The following is an 11,650-nucleotide window of genomic DNA, read 5'->3' on the forward strand; positions in this document are numbered from 1 at the left end:
AGAAATGAGCACGAGATGAAAAACTCCACCTTTTTCATGCAGAAAGGCTGCTGCTAGGACAACAAAAACCAGTGATCTTACCCTTTCTTTTAAAGCTTCTATTACTGTCACAAGAGCTCTGTAGCGTGCTATTCCTGCAAACTGCATGCCCCCTCCATTATTTAATTTTCCATCAAGTGCCATGATGTTGATAGAATCAAGTTTATGATGTTGCCCCTCCACAAAATCATGAAAATCATGGTCCGGAGTGATTTGAAAGAGCAAAACAATTTAGACATTACAACACTTGAAGGTAGAAGAGTTCTAAGGGTTTCTTGGCATAATAAAATACGACTCTGGATAGAGATTCTCACCAGCAAGCATGGGATCACATGTAATAGGTAGCTGCCTATGACAAAAAGGATGGATGGGAAACTATTTCTAGCTGAATGTGCCCCTCCCTCTGCAGCAACTCCGTGCTCACGGTAGTATAATTATTATAACGATCTTTGATCCTTGTGCTTCCATCTATACAGTCCACAACTATCAGTGAGTCCGAAAGGATAAGGTACTTTGCCCATTGTTTTGCTTTTATCCACAACAGTGTTTCATGTACGGCAAGGATCTCTACAAGATTGGCATCATTGTATACCAAATTCCCACATAACCTTTCCACCCATTCGCCTGATTTGCTTCTAAATATGGCTCCCATACCTGCATGAAGGTTAGCTGTGCAAAAAGAGGCATCCACTGTTATAGTAAAGTCATGATTCGGGGAGATTTGAGTAGTCAAACCCCTTTTGTCTCATAATTTCTCTCTACCACAACCTGAATGACAGCTTTGTGTTAAGACACAGGATGACTTATGCGCATCATGTTCATCTATGCTAATTAAATCCAAAGAAACACATTGCAAGGCAACATATTAGTGCATCATACTTTAGAGGTACTCAACACCATGTACCTGTGTTGCTATCCCTGCATGGTCAGCCCAGCCTCCCAGGACACATAAAGTATTTTTCCCAGACATTCTCTGCCATCAAACAATTATGTCCTGCAAAAAAAAAAAGGCATATATTAATATTGCAAAAGATCATTGCAATCGATCTTTCTAACCGAAGTCATCAATGGTTCCTTCACTGCCTCATTATTTCGGAAGAAAGGACTACAATCTGAGCCTGTAATGAGTAGGCGAGTGCATTCCCTAGATGAAGAGAACTCATAATTGGAGGTGGTGAAACCTGCAAATAACACAAAAGAAGCAAACACATAAAAATTACATCCTAAATGGAAAAAGAGGCACATGTGCAAAATTGATTACACTGCTCAAAATGATGAAAAGATAACTCACAATAGCAAACACTAGTTTGTCACACATATTATTAGCCACAAAAGGTCCAAATTGCTCCAACCAAGCATACCACCTAAGAGAGCAATACTTTTTAGTACACACTCCGCAGGAGAAGCTAGTGATTACACCAGAAGTTAACAAGTCACAATTTCTCTACCACGCTTGGGTTATACTGCTTTGCCATTATAGGTGAGAGCGTCTTTCTTCTCACCAAAAGGAGTTTCTAGGGCTTGTTCTTTTCGGCATAAAACAAATGAACTGAACTGAATTGAATCGAACTGAATTAAACTATAACTAATAGAAATGATAATTAGAGCTAAACTGAACTGAACTGGATTGAACTAAACTGAATTGAATTAAACTGAATCGAAAATAAGTTGGGGAGAACAATAACACTAATCAGATACTATTATATACGACATCTATGGGCTTTGAACGACCAACTTCTTTCAATAGTACATTGAATACATAAAAATATTATTGTTACATTAGTAAACATCCTCAAAATTTGAGAGGAAAAACTATAATAATTAATAAACGCCGTAAAAATTGTCTTTCATGAGATGTTACATTATAAAGAGATGACATTGCATTGTCAAACTAAGAGCTAATCAAAGCCGGGGTTCATTACATAAGAATTCGGGAGCTTCCGATTTCATTTCTGCTAGCACTTTCTCCTTCCTCAGCAATTTATCTCTTGCCTCACAACCAATGTTACCTAATTCCCCCGCAAATCGCGAATTGAAAAAAGTGAATTATGATCGTTTTGGTTCATTTTTGGCTTATTTTGGGCGAATTGGCGAATTCAAAAAGCGAATTAGATAGCGAATTAGGTAACACTGCTCACAACTACTCAATTGAATACTACACCAAACTTTCTATTATTGTCTTGGATCCACGATTGATCTTACGGATCCTAAGATTGTATATTTAATTTATATACAAAAAACCGCGAATTTAGTACCTTGACAACAATACACAAAAAGAAGACGAGAATAAGCAGAAAAAACACACTGAAGAAAAAGTTCAAAATAACCTTTTCTTACGTTTTTGCCTTTCTTTGAAGTTTGAAGCTCATTGTCATCAATCAGAGATTGTCTAGGCAACCAACCGTTTGAGTCTCTTAGGAGACTCAAACAGGGGCATTTTGGTCATTTTAAGCCTTGGAAATTTCACACGCGTGTTGTTTAGTACCAATGCTAGGTTAAATTGGTACCATTGTCCGAAAATTTTGATACCAAAGTAAGGTTGCTTGGTACCAATCCTGATAACAATGTGATACCAATACCAGGTTATAATGGTACCAATGTGTAACTTTTTGAGTGTTTGAGTCTTTTTTGGACTCAAACAGTTGGTTACCAAGGCTTTCTCATCAATCATCATCGAACTGTAATGTACACATTTAATAAATCTAAACCCTAAAACAACAACCCCTAAAAACACGTTAAATAAATAAAAGAAAATTGCACGCAAACAAAGAAAAATCCCCCCCCCCCCAAAAAAAAAAAAAGAGTATTTGCACTAGTGAATTTTTTCACTCTCCTATAAAAGTACAAAATCTAAGTTCTGTTGCATTCATAAGTTAGCAATTAGTTTAACTAACATTTCAAACCAATGTTAGAAATTCCAATTCGATCGTTGAATTTGAGTGTTAAACCCCTAAATCGAAAAATTGGAAATAATGAACGAAATATATATAATCAAATTTCATAATAAGTACACAAAGTTTTTCGCGAAATTGATGAAATCTGATAGAAGTCCATGATTAGGATTTAGGACAGCAAGTCCGATATTGTAATTGAGCCGTATATTTTATATTAGGAAATTAAGTCATTATAAGGACTAAGGGCCTGTTCTCTTCGACATAAAACAGCTGAACTGAATTGAACTGAAATAAGCTGGGGAGAACAGGCCCTAACCCCGACAAGGCTACTAGCCTGTAGGAAACACCAACATATTGGTTAAGGATCGAACCCTTAACCTCAGGGCCAAGGAGGAGCGCTCTACCCACTTGAGCTAACTCCTATCCTTTTGAGCCGTATGATTTGGTAGACAAGTATTTAGAGTTAAGTACACAGGAGGGTACTGAACTTTGAGAAAAGTTTCAGTTAAGGTACTAAACTTTCAAAAGTTCCAGTTAGGGTACTCAAAATGGATGTCTGTTAACTTAAGGTACTGAACTTTGGTTTGTACCGTTAACATCCCCAAAAATAAAAGAAAAATGTGACATGGCATTCATTAAAAAGAAAAAGCTGACATGACATTAATTATACAAATTCCAAACTCTTTTCTCTTTCCTCTTTCCTCTGATTCTTCACCCTCTTTTCTCTCTCCTCTAATTCCTCAACCTCTTTTTACTTTTTACTTTTTGCTACTCAAACTTTAGTTTAACCTTAATTCTCACCATCAATCTCCTCATGTCCACATGTCCAGCAACAAGGAAATAAGTCTTATACCAACAACTCCATTCCCCACAGAACTACCATCACGTGAGACCTTCCAGGAAGGCTGCAACCATAGATCAATTAGAATAAGAAAACAACAATGAGTTAGTAATATGTATGTGGTTGACTTTATACATAAAATAGAACACGAAAAAAAGAACCAAGTGAAAATTGAACTCTAAGGGCATATTTGTTAATCATATACATTCTACATCAAGTTATTACATAAATAGACATGAACAAGCAGCTCCAATTTTGGGATCAGATAGTATACATAAAGATGAACAGCTTCTTGGAAGTCATACATAGATATAGAAAAAATGGATTAGAAACACTGAGGTCTGCAAAAGGACTACAAGGTTTGCTTAGATATAGTATAAGAGGTACTAACAACAAACTTCAGTAGAGAGCAGGAAATTATGAATGCATCAAGAGAGTTTAAAAGCTTAACCTTGACGTGAATCTTACTATATACGTTATTACCTCCATTCCAAGATAATTATTATAAACAGTTATGCATACATGTTCAAGGAATAAGAAATGTAGCTAATAATATTATATTAGTGTTTTGAAGAGAGGGGTAATATTAAGCTAATATGTCAAAAAATGTAATATGAAAAATTTATTAAGTGAAGCAATGATTTAAGATAAAAAGCAAGCTAAGGTGCAAATGCCTGATGGAATAAGGTCAATGTAAGCTTACAACCATAATGTGTAACAAGACTGCAAAAAAAGCCGCATACCCTATCAATTTAAAGACAAACTAAAAAAAAATTGACAGCAGTAAGCATACCCTTATGAGGCGATTTTTATGGTATACATTGAACCCATAGACATCAAGATCTTGTAAAAACTAAAGTTTGAGTAGCAAAAAGTAAAAAGTAAAAAGAGGTTGAGGAATTAGAGGAGAGAGAAAAGAGGGTGAGGAATCAGAGGAGAGAGAAAAGAGTTTGGAATTTGTATAATTAATGTCATGTCAGCTTTTTCTTTTTAATGAATGCCATGTCACATTTTTCTTTTATTTTTGGGGATGTTAACGGTACAAACCAAAGTTCAGTACCTTAAGTTAACAGACATCCATTTTGAGTACCCTAACTGGAACTTTTGAAAGTTTAGTACCTTAACTGAAACTTTGCTCAAAGTTCAGTACCCTCCTGTGTACTTAACTCCAAGTATTTATAGGTTTTGCGACTTTTTTTTTTTTGATGGAAGTGGGAATTATAATTTTCTAATTATCTAAATGCAAATTAATTTACCTGCTTAAAAAGCATTACCTGGTAAGAAAAATATTTCCATCATTTTTTGGAAGCATTTCCATCTTTTCTTAATACATGTAATATTTGACATAGTAATACTTTGTCCATGACATATAGTTTGGTTGAATTCAAATGCTCCAGTTTTAATAAAATTTTACAAAATAGAATTGTATCTGAACCATATATTTTAAAATTAAAGCTCATATTGTTGAATTGGTAGGAGGAAATAAATGGGATAGATTTTAATAAGAAAAAATAGGGAGAGCTTTGGAAAATTAATATATGAACCATTGAATAAAAAATCAATGGCTCATATATTATCTTCTAGAGTTATAATAAAACTCTAAAAGGTAAGTGTTTATTTAGTTCATCATATAAAAATACATGAAAAGTGTACGTTTTTAGAAACTGAAAAATTGCTTGTAGAGCTGCTTTGTTGACATAGATACAAGAAATGTCACTTTCAAACTATATTTCTCACAAAGTGAAAGAATTAACTTACCTAGCTAACCCTCGACCACTAGCTAGGTAGAGTTTTGTATGGCGTCTCATTTCCAACAATAAGTTGGTAAATAGACCCTTATTTGATACTAATTTTACTCTAAATTTGTATCAATTTGACTTTAAGTTGATAACTCCAACCTCTAAAATTACCAAAATGCGGGTGTTGGGGTCTTCTAAAATACTCTAACAATAAGTTATCAAGAGTTTCTAGTAAGTACGACTTTCTTATGAGAATTTCTCTTTCTCGTACTAAAAAAACTAAAAAACAACTTTTATACTTTTTAGGGATTAAATTTTGATCGAAATTACAACTCTTTGGCTCTGTTTTTTTTGGACTAAATAAATGGAAATTCATTTTAGTACAGATCAGTTCAGTTCAGTTCAATTCAAATCAGTTCAGTTTAGACTTATTCATTTCAATCCAGTTCAGTTCAGACTACAACTTATTGATTTTTATTATTATTATTATTATTATTATTATTATTATTATTATTATTATTATTATTATTTTATTCTTACTTATATTTTTATTATTATGATTATTATTTTTTATTATTAAGATGTTTGCCAAATATATGTAAATATAGTTTTGTATTTTGTAAATTAGGCAAGTCAATACTCTGTTGCTTAGAATTAGGAGTCATGCATGCTACCGTTACTATTCTACAATAATAGGCGTGGAACATGCTATTGAGTTTGTATATATTGAATTGCGAATAGCAATTTTAGAGGAATTATATTAATAATATTATTACTTCATATCATTATTATTCTACTTGTTATTATTAATATTACTCAATTTATAAGAATATTATTATGCATATTATTAGTATTAGTATTAATATTATTATTACTAGGGTTTTTTCACCAGGTACCCCTGTAGTTTTTTAAAATTCGTGGGGTACCCTTACTTTTTTTTAATGCACCAGGTACCCTTACTTTGGGGGTAAAATGTACAAAATGCCCTTAATGACTAACGGTTTCAAGTTTCTGTTAGTCATTAGGGTTAATTAACCCCTCTAACCAGTGGTGTCGTTTCATTGTTAATTTCATTCTCTCAACTCTCAAACAAACTCAGATCTCTAGTCTCACTCGTCGCCTGACTCGCCTCATCTCAATCGTCGACTCGTCGCCTTCTATCAGTCGTCGGTTGCCACTCGTCACCTCCTCTCGCCTCTCAGTCGTCTCCTTGTCGCCTCCTCTCAGTCGTCGCCGTCGTCGATCGTTGCCACGTCGGAGTCTCATAGAAATCAGAAAATGGTGAGTTTTTGAAATTTTGTGATTCCTTAATTTTCTTAGGGTTTAGGATTAACTTTCTTTCTCTTTCCTCTCTAATGTCAGTTTCTGTAAATCGGCCGAGTATTCGAGTGTTAGACAGTAGCGACATACTCCGACAGGCAGTGGCTTCAGCCTTCAAGTAAGCGTTCGCCGACACTGTTCAGGTAACTCATTTGCCTAATTGCCCAACTATAGAAGATTTGCAACTGTTGGAATTTTGAATTTTGGGATGAATTTTCATTGTTAGTTGTGAATTGTGATTGTTGTGAAGTATGATTGTTAGTTGGGTTAAAATTTTTAGTTTGTTAGTTAAGTTTTGATTGATTGATGTCATTTTTTTATTGTTTAGTTGGGGTGAAATTTCTATTATAGTTGTGAATTTGGATATTTGAATTTGTTGAGTTGGAAGAATAAGTAAGATTGTTATTGAATATTTGAATTTTTGGAATTTGAGAGTGATATTTTACATATTGTTGAATTTGCGGAAATTTGGGAGTGATATATCATATGTTGTTGAAATTGGGAAATTAGGAAATTGGGAATTTGTGAACTTTGTTAGTTTTTTTGAGTTTCTAGTAATGTAAAGTTACGCTACCCATGGTCTGGAATCCTAGATCCGCCCCTGCCTCTAACCCTAATTAAACCTAATTAACTAACTAAACCCTAACCTCTAACCCTACCCTAACCCCATAACTTCAAACCCTACCCTAACCCCATAACTTCAAACCCCTAACCCCATCACCACCACTTACCCACCACCACCTCCCCTCCCTCCCTCACCCCCTGCAGCCCTCCTCCCCTGTTGATTTCCCCAACCCACCCCCACCCCCAGCAGAAGCCCTCCTCAAAACCTCACCCCTACTCGTCCACCACTTCACCTCCTCTCACACGCCGCACCAGACGGCCACCACTGTGCCTCACCTCCTCTCACACTCCCCCCGCATCAGACCGCCATCACTATGCCGTCGAACCCCTGTCATTTTCGAAATCAAAGATATCAATGGCGAAGGAGGAGAAAGATATTAAGAACAACATCGATGGGGGTGGGGGTGGGGGTGGGGGTGGGGAAGGGGAATTTGACGGGGGTGGGGTGGGTGGGGGGAGTCAACGGGTGGGGGTGGGGAGGGGGGAAGTCGACGGTGGTGGGGGTGGGGAGGGGGCAGGGAATTCGACGTGCGTGGGGGAAGGGTGGAGGAAGGTGGTGGTTGGCTGGTTAAGGTTGGGGTTAGGTGTGAAGGTGTTAAGGTGTTATGATTAGGGCTAAGGGTTAAGGTTAGAGAGTTAATTAGGATTATAGGGTTAATTAGCGTTAATGACTAACGAAAACTTTACACCATTAATCATTAAGGGCATTTCGTGAATTTTATTGAAATAGTAAGGGTATCTGGTGCATTAAAAAAAATTAGGGGTACCCCATGAATTTTGAAAAACCACAGGGTACCTGGTGAAAAAACCGTTATTATTATCATTATCATTAATATTATTAATTATTATCATTATCAATTAGTCAAAAGTTTTTTTTATATAGTCTCAATCTAGACTTGACTGACACTTTTATTACTTTAAGTCTAAAATCTATCAATTTAAGTGATACATCTATCAGTTTAAACCCATATTATATCAGCTTAACCCAGAATTCTATCAATTTAACCCATAACATTTATCAGTTTAAGCGAAACATATATCAGTTTAAATCTAGAAATTGATAGTTTTATGTCCATAGATTAATAGCTTATACCCATGAACTGATAACAAGACTTAGGGCCTATATTATTCACCTTATTTTCAGTCATTTATACAAAAAAAAATAGATAAGTTCAAATAAGGTCTGATAAGGACCAATGAGGTCTCATAAATTCAGTTAAGCAAAAATAAGTTGAAATAAAATACAATACTATCACAAAATAACGTATAATAAGTTCAGATAAGCAAAAATAAGTTGAATACAACAGGACTTTTGAATGACTGAGAAATATGTCGCAGATGCTTTATATATACAAATATATTAAAAGATGCTCCTATAAATGGAACGATGCCACAAGACAATCTCCAATGTATGTGTCAGTCATACTGAATTTCTAGTTACTTGAGATCGAACACATGAGCTTTGAAATGAAATGTGAAAGTTTAACCACCAATCGAATACAATTTCAAAGTGTTTTTAAGTAAAATACTAAAGTCTTATAAGTATATGTAACTATCAAGACATAAACTAGCCTTTTGATCTCTAACATTTTTTTATCAAGGTAATAACATTATCTTACTCTCAATTCCATTGAAATTGTAATTTTTATCCCGAATTATTCCTTGGAAGTTTTTTTAGTCCATTTTGCAATTTCTACTAGACAAAAATAACGAAAAGCTAATAAAATCAATTATGAAAGCTGTGATTTTTTTTTTTGAGGGGTAAAGAGCCAAGAAAGGCATTAAGGAAGGGACAAATTATCCATAAGTATATACAGAGCTATTTTAGAGGGAACGTGATTTTCCCATTTGCTCAATGCCAAAGGCACTAGTCTCGCGAGGTGATGGGCCATACTATTACCATCCCTACACATACATATGAGACCATTTAATAACATTAAGATCTCTACACAAAGATAGAACATCTCCAAGGATTGAGTCAAGATCGGAAAAATAGATGGCTCCTTTCATAAGGTGTGGAACAAGCAACTTTTGCAATCCATCTAAAAAATGACCTAGTATAGGATGGTTATGTGCTCGTGCCAATTTCACCGCAAGCCACAAAGATTTCCCTTCCGCTACTTCAACTAGCCACCAAGTTCGAACTCTCCTACACACGAACCATAAGACTTGACCCACCTCGTTCCTTGCAACCACACCCAAGCCCACCCACCCATCCTCGCCAAAGACCGCATCAAAGTTGACCTTAATTACACCTTTTAGAGGAGCATGAAATTTGTGAATAATAATATGTTTGACAATTGAAAGTGAACCGAAGTATTGCCCGTTATGTAGCACGAGTACTTCTTTTAGGTGACGTACTCGTACATGTACTCGTGCCCAGATACGATACGTATCATCTATGGGTACGCTTAACCATTCTTAAAATTTCAAAATCTTGTCATTTTCCGTCCCTGTACCCAAATCCAAACCCGTTCCTGTATCCGTCTTTGTGCAATATAGAATTTCCATACCAAAATACTCGTTTTTTAATTAAGAGTCGCTAGTTTCGTATCAGTTCAGCTGTTCAGATCGAGTTAGATGCTGAAGTGACAGCGTTGGGGATAAGATAATAATGAACAAAACCCAAAAAGAAGGGTGGATGACTGGATGATGACTCTCTTTTTTTACTTTTTCTATCAACCAAAAAAAAAGTCCAAAATTGGGTGACCTTATAAAAGCAAGAGGTTTAGAATCACGGGATCAAAGGTCGAATATGCGATCAACAGTTGAGGAGTTCCCAGTATTTGGGACAGGTGGTGCTTCTCCATTTTTATGTTCACATCGCCAATTTATAACCATATCAACATTCATCAACAATAATCAATAATGTATGTTGGACCACATCAATCATGCTTCATTCCATCTATTTTCTCTTTTCTTTCGTGTCCTTTTTTTGGGAAAAGTATGAGATAGTTACGTTTTCATGAGCTTTTGTTTGATTTCTAACAATTATAATTTATAAATAAATTATATTCATAAAAGGAACTAACTTATTGAGAAAAATTAAAGAGAAAGTAGAGGAGGGTTTTTGAGAAGTGCGAAAATTATAGAATCAATTTGAGGCATTTTGATAGATGAATAAAGAGTTGAGTTTGGTTCCTAGCTAATTGTCCTAAAAATTGGACATTCTTACATTAAGTCTTAGAGATAGGAAGATGATATATATAGCCCTTAGGGCTATGTATAAGAAGCTTAAAATAGAAATAAAAATTTGAATCAAGCATTTATTACTTCAAATGATGTGAAATTTTGTCATAAATTCATAAATTGTTTCTATTTTAAGACATGTATTTAATGCTTATATGTAGCCCTTAGGGCTACATATAACATTACCCTATAAAAGGAACTTATCGAGAACAATTAACGAGAAAGTCGAGGAGGGTTTTGAGAAGTGTGAAAATATGGGATCAATTTGAGGCATTTTGATAGATGAATAAAAGCTCTATCAAAGAATTTAGTTTCGTTCCTAACTGTCCTAATTTAAGAGTTGGGAATTCTCACATTAAGTTTTAAAGATAGAAAGATTATCATCTTGAATTCTACTACTTAAAAGATATTTGTCCATCAAGATGGGTAAAAAGTCTCTATAAAAGGTATATATAGATATAGATAAATATTAGGAAAATTTGTTAGAAACAACATTTAAAATACAAGTTTTTGCGATAAACAACCTTTTAAAAAAAGACTGGCAAAAGAAGACCTTAGCCATTTTTCGGCATTTACCAAATATTTTTCGGTGCTGACACATTGAAACTAAACATGTTTAAGGTACATGACCCGCATCTCTTATATTTTAGCCTCATTTCTCTCCGTTATTCCAACATAACTGATGGAGTCAACATCGAAAAATGTTTGGTCAATGCCTTAAAATAGAGGAATATAAGGTTAAAACATAAGAAATGCAGGTCAAGTCTCTTGCACATGTTTCATTTTAATGACTCACCGAAAATACTTGGTCAAGGTTATTTTTTGCAAAGAAAAGATGAAGATATTTTTTTGTCAGTTTCTTTTTAATGGTTGTCTCTCACAAAACATGTATTTAAAATATTGTTTCTCACAAATTTTCTTATATTCTATATTAATTTTCCTCATTTATTCATTAATAGTTCTTTTATAGTATTACTTAAATATCTCATTTGGAATTTTCCAAA

This window comes from Beta vulgaris, chromosome 2 (assembly GCF_026745355.1).
Source record: "Beta vulgaris subsp. vulgaris cultivar EL10 chromosome 2, EL10.2, whole genome shotgun sequence".
Classification (NCBI taxonomy): Eukaryota; Viridiplantae; Streptophyta; class Magnoliopsida; order Caryophyllales; family Amaranthaceae; genus Beta; species Beta vulgaris.